Below are 17,485 nucleotides of genomic sequence, written 5' to 3' on the forward strand. Positions count from 1 at the left end.
TATAGCTGGGGACATAGGGGGCGGAAGTAAACCCCGAGTCCCCAGACCGAAAGGGCTGCCGTCTACTATAAGGCTGTGGTCTTCTGGTCACACGGGCACTTGTGGAGGGAAGCACCTTACGTCTGTCCCGAGTCTCAATGAGAATGGGATCCAGCACTGAACCAAACAAGGCCCCGCCCTTAAAGGGCGTGGATGCTAGACGCCACTTAGATTTGATATCAGCTTGCCAGTGGCGGAGCCAGAGCAAACGGCGAGAAGCCACATTGGAAACCACAGCTCGGGATGCAAATTTTGCCGCGCTAAGGGTGGCATCAGCAGAAAACTCTAGGGCCGCTATCAGCTTGGTGACATCCTGATGGAGGCGCAATTCCTCCGGGTCCAGCCTTTCCTGTAGTTGTCTCAGCCAAACTAAGGAAGTCCTATTAAAGAAAGAAGCTGCAGTAGCTGAGCGCAAGGCCCACGCTGCTGCCTGATGAGTTTTGCGAATGACCGATTCGGCCTTGCGGTCCTCGGCCTTCAATCCTTCCGAAATTTCAGAAGGAATTAACGCCGGTGAAGCAAGAGCAGCGATGGGAGCATCCACTGTGGGGAACTGGAGGAGAGCCTCCAACTCTGGAGAAGATGTGAAAAGCTTCCTATCACCAGACCCAGGGGGCTTAACTGCGGTCGGCTCATCCCACTGCTTTTGGATTAAATCAAGAAAGAGCTTAGGGGATGGAATAAAATCTTGCAGAGCCACCTGCTCAGCAAAGAGCCGCTCGGTGGCATCCAGGCCCACAGCGGCACTTTCTGCAGAAATTGCCTCCCCCATGTGGGCGGTAGTCTTGGCCTTATACAGCAGGGATTTGAAAAGAGTGTGCCTGAAGAGCCCAGGGGCCGGAGGCTGGTCCACAGGAAAGCCCTCGTCACCAGAGAGTTCCCTATCCTGGATTTCACCTTCCTCCACTAAGGGAGATTGTGCGCTAAACACAGAGTGTAAAGGGGAAGGAGGATCAGTTTGCAGAATGGAAGAATCCCCTTGTACTGCTTGGGGAGCCAGGCCTGAGTAGGCCAGAGTAGGCCTGGAGACCTGGGATCTACGCGCTAATTCCGCATCCACCCCTCTGGAAATAGCCTCTGAGATCATGCTGTAAAAATCAGCAGGAAGGCCCAAATCCTGGCCCTCCAGAGGCCTGAGGCCTGCAGCTGTGGGGGTGAACGTGGCAGAAGGCCCAGCGCGTGGAGGTGAACGAAGAGAAGCCCCACTAGCTTCCGAGATAATTGGGGGGGATCGAGGCCCGAAAACCCCTACCTCAGGAATAGGGCCCTGGGGAAGCTGAATATCAGGGGACCAACCCTGCTCAACGACCCTCACCGGAGACACAGGTTGCTGAACCAGAACCGGAGGGGAACAAATGGGAGCCCCAGAAGCCTTGGGGGGAACCTTGGCTTTGTCTTTGCGCTTGTGCGACTTATCCCGAACAGTAGATGAGGCTCGAGGCCTGCTAGTAGAGGCCCTGGTCGCGGCCCTATTAGGCCCAGGGCTGCCCCCCCCTCGCCAGGGGAGCGGGGCTCAGAAACTGGCCCGACAGTACCTTGCACTACCGATTGATCAGCCATGATATGAATCTGAAAGAGCTCAATCAGCGAAACAAAGGAATGCAATTGAAAGCACTCGCCAAGAACGCCACGTGGAAGCAGAGACCAAGAGAAGCGACCTCCTTCCTGAGTCAGCAAACTCGAGTGAGGGAAAGGGGAGGGGCGGAAAGCAGTGCGCAAACTCAAGCGCGCGGACAAAATCTGCCGTCTCATCCCAGGCATTACTGCGCATGCGTGAAAAACGCTTCCAAATAAGGCAACCGGCCTCAAAGGCGCGAAATTCAAAGAAACCGCAGGGGAAATTCCCAAACAGCCGATCCATGTAATCCTCCGGCAGCCGCTCCAGCGAGGGCACAAAGGAGGGAGGCGGGGAGGAGGGGAAGACCCGCTCCGACAAGCCACAGCCTCGGATCTGACCGCGCTCGCAGGCGGGTGCTATCCGGCGTGGAGGCAGCGCTGGGAGACTCAGCTTCCTTGCGCGCTGAAGTTAAGGGAGGACAGGCGGAGAACGCCCCACTCCAGCTGTAGCAATCCGATATCCCTTCAAGGGAAATAGCGAGGGAGGAATCGGCTGGCAGAAATCTGCCGCCTTACCTCCAATCCAGCAAGAAATCCACAGTGAAAACCAAGTAAATCCAGCATTAACCTTGAAAAATTAGCAATTAATCAAGAGAGAGTTGAAAATAAGTCTCGTAGGCTTTGGACTGAGTAATAGAACTGAAAGGAAACGGAAGTCCAGTCAGAGGAGGCGTGACTTTGAAATTTGCATACTCAGTCTCAAGGCTAGAGGGCTAAGTTAACCCATGATTGGATTCCCGGAGCAGCACACAGGAGAATAGTTGCAGTTTCTGTTCATATGACTATGAAGCACTTCTCTAAAAAAGTCAAAAGAGATGTAACTATTGCATGAGTAGACATAGTCAATGTAGTAGCATCTTAATGTTTACATTTGACTGCATCTATTTAAACTTTAACACAAGTTTCATCTCACTCAAAGTAACTCAAAGTAAAAGCTCCTTGAAAATCTTATAAATAAGTAAAGTTTATCCCGCAAATTTCTTCCGACCTGAATTTATAAATGCAGTTTAGGACACCAAAATGTAATATCAATAGATTCAGAAAGAGACATTGGAAATGTTATCTTGACAAACTTTCACTTGTGTACATTCTAATTCCAGATTTATTGCTTAATGATACAACTGATCTTATTGAGGAACAGACTGGAGCCAGAAAAAGCCAAGACAAGAAGTATCAGATTCCAGCCAATGTTACAGACTTCACTTGCCCCATAGTGTTTTTAAGTAGAAAATAAATTCTACTCTGCCTCTTCAAAAAAGAGAAAGGCGCTTAAGAAACTGCAAATCAAGAGACAGAGTTACACATAGAAAGAAAAACTTGTACGCTAGCTTTTAGCGAAGGGCAATAATGATATACCATCTACAACAAAAGTTGATTCGCAAAAGGACATAATATGCATACTTGAATGAGGCTCTACCCTTTACAGTGCAAAACAAAAGGTGTGTTAAACAAGACCTGTTACTAGTGGAAATGCTAAAATCATCCAAATGTTAAAAAAAATTGAAGATTTAAAGTAGAATGGCAAGAAGAGTTATTGTTTTCAGAACTGAAAACTGTCCTTTGAACAAGATAGGACAAAGTCAATACAAACAGTTACTGTATGGAGAAGACTTACTGATACGTATCACAAATACATATAACAATACATTCATACCGACCATGTAAAACAGTAGAGACAATTTCTGGTGTACAAATAATTTAAATGATTTTAAGTAATAATAAAAAAACCAGGTTCCATATTAATACTGATCAGAATGTATAAATTATAGTCTTCAAACACCTGGCTGAACACTGTCTTAGAATAACAGAACTGGAAAGGACCCTAGAGGTCTCCTAGTCTAGCCCTCTGGTCAAGCAGGAAATCCTATACCATTTCACACAATCTCTTCTTAAAAACCTCCAGTGTTGGAGTACCACAATTTCTGGAGGCAAATCATTCCTGTTCTCCCTGTCAGGAAATTTCTCCTTAGTTCTAGGTTGCTTCTTTCCTTGATCAGCTTCCATCCATTGTTTCTTGTCCTGCCCTCAGGTGCTTTGGAGAATAACTTGACTTTTTTTTCTTTGTAGCAGTCCCTCAAATACTGGAACACAGCTATCATGCTACACCTAGACCTTCTTTTCATTAAACTAGATACCCAATTCCTGGAACTGTTCTTTATATGTTTTAGCAATAGCAATAGCAATAGCAGTTAGACTTATATACCGCTTCATAGGGCTTTCAGCCCTCTCTAAGCGGTTTACAGAGTCAGCATATTGCCCCCAACAACAATCCGGGTCCTCATTTTACCCACCTCGGAAGGATGGAAGGCTGAGTCAACCCTGAGCCAGTGAGATTTGAACCGCTGAACTGCTGATATCAGTCAGCTGAAGTGGCCTGCAGTACTGCACTCTACCCACTGCACCACCTTGCCTCATCCATGTTTTAGACTCCAGCCTCCTAATCATCTTTGCTGCTCTTCTCTGCAAACAATATTGTACAAGATAGAAAATAAATCCCTGGAATAAATTGTTAAAAAGCATTCACTTTAATCTTGTTTTAGTATCATGAAACATACATGTGAATCCATATATACAAACACAAATTAAGAAGTGCAGTATTTGTAAACAAAGATAAATTTGCAGAGTCTATAATTTGCAGAGACCAAATAATCTTGAGAACCACTATCTTAGAGACTTTGATTGGAGTCTGTAAAATGTGGGACTGAATCATTATTTGTCATGGCTTTGAACAAGTTATTTTCTCAGTCATAACACCCTATTTATCAAATGTGCGTATCGCACCTATTTCACGGATTATTGTTAGGTCAAGAAGAAAAAAACTCTGAAGCATGTTTCAAATTAGAAGCGTGATAAGAATAGTAAGTAGTAGTGGTAATTATTACATTCAAACATTGATTCATTTTTATCTTATACAGTTCTTCTGTTCTATCCACTACAATGTATTTTACATATAATTCAAATTTATCTAAAGGGCAAAAATCAGGCTGAATTTTAAGTTAACATACAGAGTTTTCAATGGTTAAATTCTTAAGACAGGAAGTAAACTAAGGCAATGGAGGAGAAATGAAGGATTTAAATAATTCCCTTATGTGAACCATCAAAACTTTAACTGATGTTATGCTGAATGGCAAATCATCAGATAGTAAGCTTTTATACTGTATATACTCGAGTATAAGCCTAGTTTTTCAGCCCACTTTTTGGGCTGAAAAAAGCCGCCTCGGCTTATACTCGAGTCAGTGAAAAATTTGCCCGAAATGGAGGAGAAAAAGGGGCGGGGCCATGCCGCTGGGTGACACTCGTGAATGGCCCAGTGCCCCTGTGAGTTTCCCCTCCCTCTGTGTCAGTTTGCCGCGCAGCGCGCACCGCACCATCCCCCCTCCTCACGTTCTAATGTAATGCAGGGCTGTCTTACGATTCCCCTTCCTCCCCCTCCTGCCGCTCTGCAACGATGTCCCACCTCCTCCTTGTTATGGCAAGCAGCCACATAGCGATGTCCCACCTCCTCTGGTACAGTGATCCAATGATAGGAATCACTGTGCCATGTGTCATAGGAGGCGGGACATCGCTCCCGCGGCTGCACGGGACATCATCATCACAGCGGGACATCAGCATCATGAGGTGAGTGAAGTATTTCATTGAATACACCGCTAGTTTACTGTTTTTCTTTGAAATAAATATTCAAAAACATTATTGGTATCTATTTTTATTTTTGAAATTTACCGGTAGCTGCTGCATTTCCCACCCTAGGCTTATACTCGAGTCAATAACTTTTCCAGTTTTTTTGTGGTAAAATTAGGTGCCTCGGCTTGTATTCGGGTCGGCCTATACTCGAGTATATACGGTATCCCAAAATTATTATAAATAGAATATTTGAATTTATAACAAATTATTACTATTTCATGGCCTCAAAAAAGGCTTTTCTGGACTTTGTGAAAGAACTAAGTTCTGGAAATTTCAGGATTTCTGGGAAATTTATTACTGTGTTCAGTAATAAAAGAAAAGTTTATTTTAATACTTTTTTAAAAAAAATGCACTGCTTCTTTGAACATATTGTTTTGTTTTTCTTGTCCAAGGCCCAAACATGTCTGCTTGTTGGTATTAGAATTTCAAAAACTGCAACACCAATAAGTACTTCTTCCATTTATATTCAGCCATGAGGAATTCCTTTTTAATAATTTAAGCAAACATTTAGATGTTGTCCTTCTTGGAACTGTTGATCTGGACCAGCTACTATGAACATTTATTTTCCATTAATAGTTCTGGTTTTGGTTTATTTGGCTTAGGACAAATCAACAGAAATTTATTTCCTGGTTTAGGATTCAATCTTCCATTATTTACAAAATGCTTAAAATACAGAATAATAGCAGATACAGTTACAACTCATTTAGCAACTATCTCAGACAGAGACTTTTCACAGTTATGAGTGTAATGAAAAAGTAAACATGGGGGTTTAGTCCAGTCAAGCTTGTGCTACGCTTAGTAGAAGACTTTTGCGTCTTATTTTTAAAAAAATTGAGAAGCTGTGCATGCATGGACATATAAATACATAGTTTCTACAGGACACTGTCTCATTTTGTTAGGGTAGAGCATCAAAAAATAAATTGCTTAAAATGATCATTTACCTATGTTACTAAATATTATTTGTGTTTATTAGGTTTAAAGATTAATTTTTAAAACAAATTTGAAATGTTTATACTTTAACAGTAACATCTGAGGTTCTTTTACTTGCTGTGTTTACATAAGGCCCAAAACTAGTTTATTTTATTTATGATATAAAGAAACTCATAGCAATCTGATACATAGTGTACTAAATCTTAATCCAGAATATATATCATTGAAGGTGAAATGAGCCTTAATATTTATTTATTTTTTGCCAAACGCTGCACAAACAAGATACCTGGATAAAAGTTATTTCCAATGTAACTTAAGTTATATAATACAACTAAAATATAGTTTATATGATTGCTCTAAACACATGCATTTAATAATTCAGCTTTCGGAAATAACAGAGTTAGAAGGAAACTTGGAGGTCTTCTAGTCCAACCCCGTTCAGGCAGGAAACCCTATTCCATTTCAGACAAATGGCTGCCCAATCTCTTTTTAAAAACTTCCAGGGTTGGAGCATCAACAACTTTTAAAGGCAAGTTATGCCACTGATTAATTGTTCTGACAGGAAATTTCTCCTTAGCTCCAGGTTGCTTCTCTCCTTGATCAGTTTCCATCCACTGCCTCTTTTCCTGCACAAATCTCCACTGACCTGACTCACAATTTTCAATGGCAACATGTGACCCAGAAACCTCACAATTTACACTTCTGTTGTGAGCTTCCCAGAGTTCTACTCTACAATGGGCATCCGTATGTACCAAACAAGCAAACAAACAAATAGACCTCCCCCATACAATAAACACAAAATCAAACAGCCGCACTACCCATCCAAATTATTGGCCTGCCCCATTAGTCATATTCTTTTTAAAACGTTTTAATAATTGACCAATTTTAGCCACTATGTCACATCGTTGGTCTAAAACACCTTGTAATGTGGTGTCCCACTATTGAGTTACTGTTCTCTTCAAACAATCATTCTGCAAATCAAATAAATCAAAAGTGGACATATGGTAGCACTAAACTATACTTGCCTGTTGATACCTTCTTCTGTGGGTCTGGGATGGAGTCAGAGTTGGTTTCTAGCAACTACACAGTGCATACAGTTATGCTTTTTTTGAAGTGGTTTGCCATTGCCTTCTTGCTAAAGCAATATAAACTAGTCATCAGCTGTTTTTTAGAGTTATGTCAGGTTTCCAGCATTTTAACCACCAGATCAAATTGGGTCTTGCTGTCTATGCTATGGACAAATATTATCATTTATATTGTTCTACCATGCCCTGTACTATTACATTTTGAAAAGCAACATATTTCCCACCATGTTTTAGAAAAATAGATACTTAAGGAATTCAACTTTCCTGTTTCTAAAAGTGGTTATCAACTACTTAAGCACACAGATTTGGCAATCATTTCAGTGGTATTCTTCTAGGAGACTCTGCTTAGAATAATAGTCATAATAACACACCTGCTTAGTAGCATTTATGTAAAATAAGCCTTGTTGATTAAGGAACAGCAAAACTAGTCCTTATCAGCTGTAGTGTGAAAGCAGCTTTGATTATAGAAATAATCTCATTCACAACATATACACATACTTCACAGCTGCCTTAAACTGTCCTTAAAAAACCTACAGCAATCTTTGAAAATGACAGAAGTCAATACCAATTATAAAAAGCAAAAAGTTTTTCAACTTTTTTAAAAAGAAAAGTTAAATAAGTTGTATCCGTGATGAGCAACAAAAGTTTGCAGATCAAAATACCAGCTAAAAATGATACAAGCAAAATTACAGCGAAAGCAGAATTTGAAATTATTCCAAGCATGAAATAGATTATTCTATCAATCATTCCAAGTGAGACAGAACAGATTTTTCACAACATAACGTGAGTTTTAAAACAGTCCAATTTGTTTCACAGAAGGGCCACCCAATCTGGACTACAATTAAATAAAAGTATACATTTGCTGCCATTTTTGTGATGGTCCAGATTTTTACAGGTCAGAGTTGTATCTGTAATACACATTTATTTAATTTTTAAATAGCTGCAAATGTGCAACTGTCAGTAGAATACACTTGTTAAAGTTATATGTTTATCTATATTAATAGTTAAGAGTACATAGCTTTCACTTTTTTTTCAAAAAGGGGACAATGAACTCAATGTACATTTGGGTTTAAAAGAATATAATGTATATAAATTGCACATTATGCCTAACTTAGTGCAAATAACTTTGTCACAATTAGAATTTTAAAATGTTTTTAATACTGTAATATAGAGCCTACAACTTTCTCTGTCTAATGGTTAAAAAAAATCCAAAAATAAATAAAAAGAAGAACGTACACTTTCATGATTCTGAAATGTCATGGTAGCATAATGATCATCGCAAATACGGAATTGCCAACCACAGTCCTGCATTCATTTTATCTTAAGTGAAAATCAGTATGTAAGATGTTAACTCTCCCTGTTCATTATGCAAGCTGCACCCTCATCATTTGTTGTTTAGTGAGCAAGCTGCTTCGGTCTAGGATAAGTATTAAGCAACGTGCTGCATGATGTTGTTCCTAACACAAAAACCTAACCACCACCACTGGGAAGAGAAAATTCTAAATTCAGAAAACACAACACATGTTGGCATCCAGTAAAAGTTGTTGGGAGCATTTGCGCTGAATACGCTGGTAGGGAAACATGCACGCCAGATGTGCTCATAGACACCACACCACACAATCCACACAGTATGTGCATTTATTCCTATTGCAAGTCTACTTTCACCCAGCACACAATCCACACAGTATGCACATTTATTACATTTATCTAGCGCCTCCGGAGCCCATTCGTATTACCAACGGAGCCCCCTGGAAGGATTTAGTCCCAGGATTTTTACAAGGCTCAGCATTTTACCGGTGACTGCTTGTGGCTGCCTCCCTGAGCGACGAACTGCGGCGGCTTGGTTCGGCGGCTGCGGCGCGGGAGAGAAGATGGCGACGCCGCGCTGATGATCTCGGCGTTTGCAGCTTCTCGGCTCTCCCCCCCTTCCTGCTGGTCGTGACGGGCTTGGAGTGGTGTGGAGAGCTTGAGGGGGCTCAATTGACTGATTTTTGCCATCTTTTTGCCGTCTTTTTGGCTCAGCGTTTTGCGGCTTCTCGGCGCTCCCCCCCCCCCTGCTGGTCGGGACAGACTTGGATTCGTACGGAGAGCTTGGGGGGTTTAATTAATTATTTTACCATCTAACCATCTTGAAGGCGAAGACTAACCAGTTAAGGACTATTGGGAGTTGTGGTTGGGGTGGTTGGGGTGATTGGCTGCGTTTACCAGCTCGTAGCCCCCACCCCCCCCCGGACATCCTCCTCCCGTTATCTTGCTGACTCTGCTGCCAGCTGCCTGTCTACTCCTAGGGTCCCTGGGCCGTTGCCTGCTTGGCTAGGGGACTGAACGGAGGACAGAAGATGGAGCTTTGAGTAGGACGTTTCGATCTGAGGAGGAGGAAGAAGGTCCGGACGCCCCTCCCCCCCCCAGCCTTGTCCCATTTACCATCGCAGCTGCCTGAATCATCATTCCTTGTTATCAGGAATATTGGGAACAACAGATAATGGCAGCAGTAGGGACAAGGTTTGGGTATCAAGAAAACCATCGCTTTCCCCCCCTTTGCCTTTGCCTTGAGCAGCTGGGGCCAGCCCTAGATCTTGGCCCACCAGACTATGGACATTTTATAACCCTAGGAAAGAGACTTTCTCCTATGTGGTCCGCTGATTCTCTCTGGGACTTTAAGGGAAATAAGACTGAACAATTCTTGCTTATAAACATCAGGCATTTCTGCCTCCCCTTTATTACACACGACTGCCTTGTATATTATCGAACTTTGACCTTCCGGCTGTGGACTTTTCTTTGGGGCATAGCAGAAGGAGAAGAGTGGAGCCCCCCATTAGGGTGTGACCCCCCCCCCCTCAGGAGAGGGTGGATTATTACGTTGGACTATTACGAACTTAATACTATCTTGAACCTGCGCAACCCTATCATTTTCTAATTTTAACTGGTATGTTGAGTGCATGGGATTGTCTGGTTGTATGAATGATCTCACTTTTATTTTTATTTAGCTGTATTTGTGTTTTAATTCTATCAGTGAGGACTGCTTGTGTGAGAGTTTGAGTATGAATGATTCGGAGGACCTGGCGGGACAAGCGGGGGCCATGGGGGTGGTTGGGGGAATTATGCCCACGGGAGAGAGTCGGAGCATTGCGGTCATAACAGGGAGAGGCAGATATGGCGGGGACTTTAGGGCTGGCCATTATAGGGGAAGGAGGGTTCGCTATATTGCAGAGATCCCTCCTTCCGGCCCTATGAGTCCCACTCCAAGGTCAGATGGCGTGAGCAATCAGGACCCTGGTCTCAGGCTGCTGTCGCTAAATGCCAGGTCTGTTATCCATAAGGCTCCCCTTGTCCGGGACTTGATTGTAGACGAGGGGGCAGACCTGGCATGTATTACTGAAACATGGCTGGGCACGGAGGGAGGAGTCCCCCTCGTAGAGCTGTGCCCAGACGGGTTTCAGGTGCTTCATCAGCCGAGAGCCCAGGGAAGGGGTGGCGGTGTGGCTATTGTAGTCCGGGAGTCTTTAGCTCCTCGTAGGATCCCTGCTCCGGAGCTTGTCGGGTGTGAGTCCCTGCTAGTGAAGTTGGACCTCAAGGGTCAAGCGGGTTTGCTGCTAACGTACCTGCCTCCCAACTGCGTTGCAGCGGCCCTCCCTGCGCTCCTCGAGTCAATAGCCGAGCTGGCAGTTGAGTTCCCTAGACTGATGGTTCTGGGGGACTTCAATCTGCCTTCGCTCGGTGAACGCTCTGATGGAGCGCAGGAGTTCATGGCTTCCATGACAGCCATGGGCCTGACCCAGGTAATTCGAGGCCCTACCCACTTGGCAGGACATACACTCGACCTCGTATTCCTCTCGGAGCAGTGGAGTTATGATCTTGGTCTGAGGGGAAATGAGATCATTCCCCTGTCGTGGTCAGACCACTACCTACTGAGGCTAGACTTCCGGAGGCCAAACCCCCACCGTAGGGAGGAGGAACCGACCAGGTGGTTCCGCCCCAGGCGACTGATGGACCCTGTTAGGTTCCAGACGGAGCTTGGGGTCATTCCAGATGCTCTCGCCCACAGTTCGGCGGAGACTATTGCTGCGGCCTGGCACTCGGCGGCATCAGAGTCTCTAGACCGAATTGCGCCACTACGGCCCCTCCGGGTCAGCGGCTCGCGGAGACCCCCTTGGTTCACCGAGGAGCTCCGCGAGATAAAGCGCCGGAGGAGACGCCTAGAGCACCGGTGGAGATCCGACAGGTCCGTATCGAACCGAGCACTGTTGACAACTTGCACCAAGGAGTATATTTGGGCATTGAGAACCGCCAAAAGATCACACATTGCCTCCTTGGTAGCGTCCGCCGAGTCTCGCCCAGCCGCCCTGTTCAGGATAACCCGCTCCCTCCTAAATAGGAGGGAGACGGGGAACCCCCTGCAGGGTAAGGCTGAGGAATATAGTCAGTTCTTGGCGGACAAAATTGCTCGGTTTCGATCGGAACTGGACTCCACCCCTGCAGATCCAGCCGGGACACAGGGGAATAACTTGGTAGACCATCTCTGGGTTGAGTTTCAGGATGTTGCCTCCGGGGATGTGGACAAGGCTATGCGAGCTGTGAGTTCCTCCACCTGCATACTGGACCCGTGTCCCTCTTGGCTGACTGCCAACAGCAGAGAGGTGACACGAGGCTGGATCCAGGCGGTTGTTACCGCCTCTCTTCGGGAGGGATACCTCCCCACCGCGCTTAAGGCGGCGGTGGTGAGGCCCCTCCTGAAGAAACCGTCCTTGGATCCAGCAGTTCTTAACAACTATCGTCCAGTCTCCAACCTCCCCTTTCTGGGGAAGGTTGTTGAGAAGGTGGTGGCCTTACAGCTTCAGCGTACCTTGGAGGAAACTAACTACCTTGACCCCTTCCAGTCTGGCTTCAGGCCCGGTTACAGCACTGAAACCGCTTTGGTCGCATTGACCGATGATCTCTGGAGAGCCAGAGATGGAGGCTATGCGTCCATCCTGGTTCTCCTCGACCTCTCAGCGGCTTTCGATACCATCGACCATGGTATCCTTCTGCGACGACTGCGGGAGGTGGGGGTGGGCGGCACTGTTTTACAGTGGTTCTCCTCCTACCTCTCGGACAGGTCGCAGTCGGTGTTGGTGGGGAGGGAGAGATCGTCCCCGAGGCCCCTAACCTATGGGGTGCCGCAGGGTTCGGTTCTGTCCCCCCTGCTATTTAACATATACATGAAACCGCTGGGCGAGATCATTCGAAGGCACGGGATAAAATACCACCAGTATGCGGACGATACTCAGTTGTATCTGTCCGCCCCGTGCCAACTCAATGAAGCGGTGGACGTGATGAACCGGGGCCTTGAGGCTGTTAAAGACTGGATGAGAGCTAACAAACTGGTACCCAACCCGGAAAAGACCGAGTGGCTGTTGTGCTTTCCTCCCAAAAATTTGGCTAACGTTCCACCAATCAGGCTGGGGGGGCAAAACTTATCCCCCTCAGATAGGGTCCGCAACTTGGGAGTCCTCCTGGATCCACAGCTGAGTTTTGACCACCACTTGTCGGCTGTGACCAGGGGGGCATTTGCCCAGGTTCGCCTGGTGCGCCAGTTGCGGCCCTACCTGAACCGGGAGGCTCTCACAACAGTCACTCGAGCCCTTGTGATCTCTAGGCTGGAATACTGCAATGTGCTCTACATGGGGCTGCCCTTGAAGAGCATCCGGCGACTTCAGCTAGTCCAGAACGCGGCCGCGCGAGTGATCATGGGCGCACCACGGTTCGCCCATATAACACCAATCCTCCGTGAGCTGCGCTGGCTACCTGTTGATCGTCGGGTGCACTTCAAGGTCTTACTTACCACCTATAAAGCGCTCCATGGTAGTGGATCTGACTATTTGAGAGACCGCCTCCTGCCAATCACCTCCCTGCGTCCCATCAGATCGCACAGAGTAGGCCTCCTCCGAATTCCATCCGCCAGTCAGTGCCGACTGGCGACTACGCGGAGGAGAGCCTTCTCGGTTGCTGCTCCGACATTATGGAACAACCTCCCCGTGGAGATCCGTACCCTCACCACAGTCCAGGCCTTCCGCACAGCCCTTAAGAACTGGCTATCCCGTCAGGCCTGGGGATAGGATTACTCTCACCCCGCCCGAATGTTGAGTGAATGTTGTGTTTTTATGATCAATTTTCTTTTAATCACGATTCCTTTCTTTTTAAGTCTTGTCTTGCACTCCCTTCCCTTCACTGTTGTAAGCCGCCCTGAGTCCCCTCAGGGAAAAGGGCGGCATATAAATTTCCAATAAAATCTAAAAATCTAAATCTAAGAGAAAATTCTAAATTCAGAAAACACAACACATGTTGGCATCCAGTAAAAGTTGTTGGGAGCATTTGCGCTGAATACGCTGGTAGGGAAACATGCACGCCAGATGTGCTCATAGACACCACACCACACAATCCACACAGTATGTGCATTTATTCCTATTGCAAGTCTACTTTCACCCAGCACATGCCTACAAAAACCAACCTCACCCTCTTACTTTGCAACACTCAGTTCTTTGTCTTGGACCCTGGAACATAGATCTGTTTTTTTTTTAATGACTCTGTAAAATACAAACAAGTTTTATACTTCAAAGGAGAAAAATAATCATCTCTGGAAGAAGAAGACAAATGCTCTCTGGATTTTTTTCCTTCAACCCTTCCATTGTTACTCAGATTTTCTTCTTTTATTATTATTCATTCTACTTAATGACACACAACCAAAGGAGAGTCTGAAACACATCACCTTGTCAAGTGGTCAGCTTGGCTTTTTTTTTGCAAAAGTGATTAGGCTGCTATTTGATACCTGGCAAAGTTAATATCTGTATCTGGAGTTGCCTGGATAAAGTTGATGTGAGGCGAGGCAGAATTGTATACAATGGGGGCAGAGTTATATATATAACTCTATATATGTCTGTGTTTCTTCCCTCCTACATCATCCCCACCATCGTTTTGCATAAAGGGCTGCGATTCTACCTACGGTTGTCCTCTCTATTTCTTAGCAAAAAAACCCAAACCCCGTAATAGGCAGCAGTCTTTCAGCTTCTCCGGAATTCAGCTTCCCTCTTGGCACAAATCGCACCGGCAACAAATTCCACCATCCTTTCTCGCCTTTACAAGCCCTTTTCCACGCAGGTTTAAGCAGACGTGAGTCTGGGTTCAGTAAGCGGGGGCCGGTGAGCAAGTCGCCAGTCCAGCATCGGAACTCGAGCTTGCTTATTCCAACGCACTTATTTAGAAATAAACCGTAATTCCTCTAAAGTAAGCGCGCAGCATTTTTTTTTTTTAGCTTAAAAATAAGACCAGCAAGGCGAACAATTAACAACCAAAGATTGGGGAAGCAAAATCGCTTTCGGGATGCAAGAAAAACATCCCCACTGCCCAGATTATTTGAAGGGTCTTTTAAGAGGCAAGCAGGTCACAAGGTTGGTTCGGATCCCCGTGTCACACGCAAGCTTGGGATAGAATAGAGCTGGAAAGAGACTTTGGAGGTCTTCTAGTCCAGCCCCCTGCTCAAGCAGGAGAACCTATACAATGTCAGAGAAGTGACTGTCCAGTCTCTGCTTAAAAAAACCTCCTGTGGTGGAGTGCCCATAATTTCTGAAGGCAAACTTATCGATTCGACGAAAGCATTTGCAACGCACTAGAATCAAATGAAGACCCGAGAATCCAAGCGGAGGCGGGGAGTGGGGAAGAAGAGGGTGAAACGATTTCGACGGCGCTGGGCAAAAGGGGAAGGAAGGAAGGGAGGGAGGAGGGAGGGAGAACCGAGCTTTGGGGTGCGCCCGTCGCGATGTAGAAACCGCCTAGGAGTCAAGCACGCTTCTCTTCCTCCCCGTCCCGTCCCGTCCCGTCGAGGAGGGAAGACTTCATAAATATCCCTGCAAGGGGCAAGCAGCGACTCCCAAGACTTTCTGGTTTCGCGCTCTTTTTCTCTGCCCCCCCCCTTTTCTCGCTCCCCACCCACACACACACCCGAAACACGGCACTGCTGTCAGGACATGCAACTCAACCCAGGTCTTACCTGAAACCCGAGGCAGCTGCCCAGAAACTCCTCCGAGCGGGATGCAGGCAGAGATGCACTGGACACTGGAGAGAGAGGCTCGGCGCCGTCGCCGCCGCTTTTACCGACGCGCTGAGGCTCTTCGGCTCCTCTTTTCTTTCTTTCGTTCCTTTTCCCCCCCTTTTATATATATAGAAAAATACGCGCAGGTATTCTTTTATTTCTAAGCTCGAGTTTTCCCGCTACACGGAAACGTAAACCTGGAGAAGCGAGGAACGCCGAAGATGCTTGGGGGGAAAAAGAAGAGGGGGGAAAAAAGCCTTGCGCGGCGGTCACTGAGCGACCCCACCCTCCCCAATCAAACGCTTCGCATGCCAGCGGGGCGGAGAAGGGCAGGAGAAAGAGAGAGGGGGGAAAACCGAGAGTCAATTAAAAGAAGAGGGAAAGGAGAGAAGAAGCCTGCCCGCCAACTCTCCGAGCTGCTTCGGTGCTTAGCTCCGCCTCCCCAACCCTTCCGTCCCCCCACCCCCTTTTTTTTAATCTCTCCCACCCCCTCCCTTTCGCTGGCTCCGTCCTCGCCCTGCAACACCGAGGAGGCGACGGGAGAAAAAGAACCGCATCACAGGTTCTTTGGGGGCTGGGAGAGAGGGGGGGGGGGAAGTCCTCGGGGCGTGGTTAAGAGAGGCGTCTGCCTTGCATGTGCCTTGAGGCAAAAGGCGCGCCGAGCCAACACGGCCGTGGATTTTGCAAGGGTGGTGGTAGCCTTGGCAGGTGGGCCCACGCGGGGTCCGACGAGGAGCCCTTCGCAGCTTTCCCTCCCCTCCCGGGGTCTGTGGGGTCCCTCCCTTCCTCTGACACCTGTTGTACAGGTCCTCCGCCCAGCCCTCCCAGCCATCAGAAAACCTGGAGGCGGTGTGGTGGGGAGGAAACATACCTTGCTCGCTGAATGACCACCGGAGAGGAACGGGAAGAGGAGCCTGCTGTTCCGCCTTGCCCTGCTGGCTACTTCCATTCGCACTGGGGCTGCCCCTGGGGGAGCCGCCTGTTGATGCTCCCGCTTTCCTAGGGATGTATGTGGCAATGATTGCCTCCCTCGGATTAGTGGCACTTAATGGCAAACCACTTAATGGCAAACCGCGGCTGCTATTGCCCGGACCCCTTTATAGTAGTGCCACAGTGGCCCGAGAAGAACTCAAGGCAAGGTGGGGGTCATATATGTGGCAATCGATGTGCCTTTATTGTTATTGGAGATTAGCTTTGGGGGGGGGGGGAGTAAGAGTCCTTGCACAGGTAGCATAGTGCCTTGATCGTTCCTATCACCCATCTTCTCCCACTTATGATTGCAGGACTGTAACTTTGTTGCTTGTATCTTTATGATGTATATTGATTTTGATTGTTTCCTGATTGCTTATTTGTACCCTATGGCTATCATTAAGTGTTGTACCTTATGATTCTTGATGAATGTGTCTTTTTATGTATACTGAGAGCATATGCACCAAAGGCAAATTCCTTGTGTGTCCAATCACACTTGGCCAATAAAGTATTCTATTCTATTCTATTCTATTCTTGATAATTCCACCCATTCTTCACAGACGTCATGATTCCCTCTGCCCTGGATTAAAAGCAGAGTGAAATCTGAAAGTTTGCTCTCATCATTTAGGAGGCAAGGTGATCTGTTGGGCGTGACCAGAACTGTGGTTGAAGCATGTAGACAGGTGGGTCAGTGTAGCCTCTCTGATCACTAAGCAATCTTGTCTGCAGCTATTTCTCTCCAACTTTATATCCTCTCCTCATTGCATTGCACTAACAAGGATGTGCAAAGCCCACCATTCAGGGAACATTTGGAATGGCTTGGACAACTGAGGCATCTTATCAGTTAAATAAATTAAGAAATTCTCAAAAAGATCCATTAATTAATGTCCCTCGGGATGTTGAAAAAGATGCTGCCAGTGATCGAAACTGCTGGAAAACTTGCTGCCAATATGGTCTACAAAGGACCTAACAATGATGATGAGAGAGATCCATAATACTGTATACCCCTAATTTCATGCTGCTCTGGTTGGGCTTGTCCAATGGTTTCTGGAAAATTATTCTTTCAAACTGGCAAGGGTCTCTGGTGTTCCACACATAA

This window comes from Thamnophis elegans, chromosome 2, assembly GCF_009769535.1.
Source record: "Thamnophis elegans isolate rThaEle1 chromosome 2, rThaEle1.pri, whole genome shotgun sequence".
In the NCBI taxonomy this organism is placed as follows: domain Eukaryota; kingdom Metazoa; phylum Chordata; class Lepidosauria; order Squamata; family Colubridae; genus Thamnophis; species Thamnophis elegans.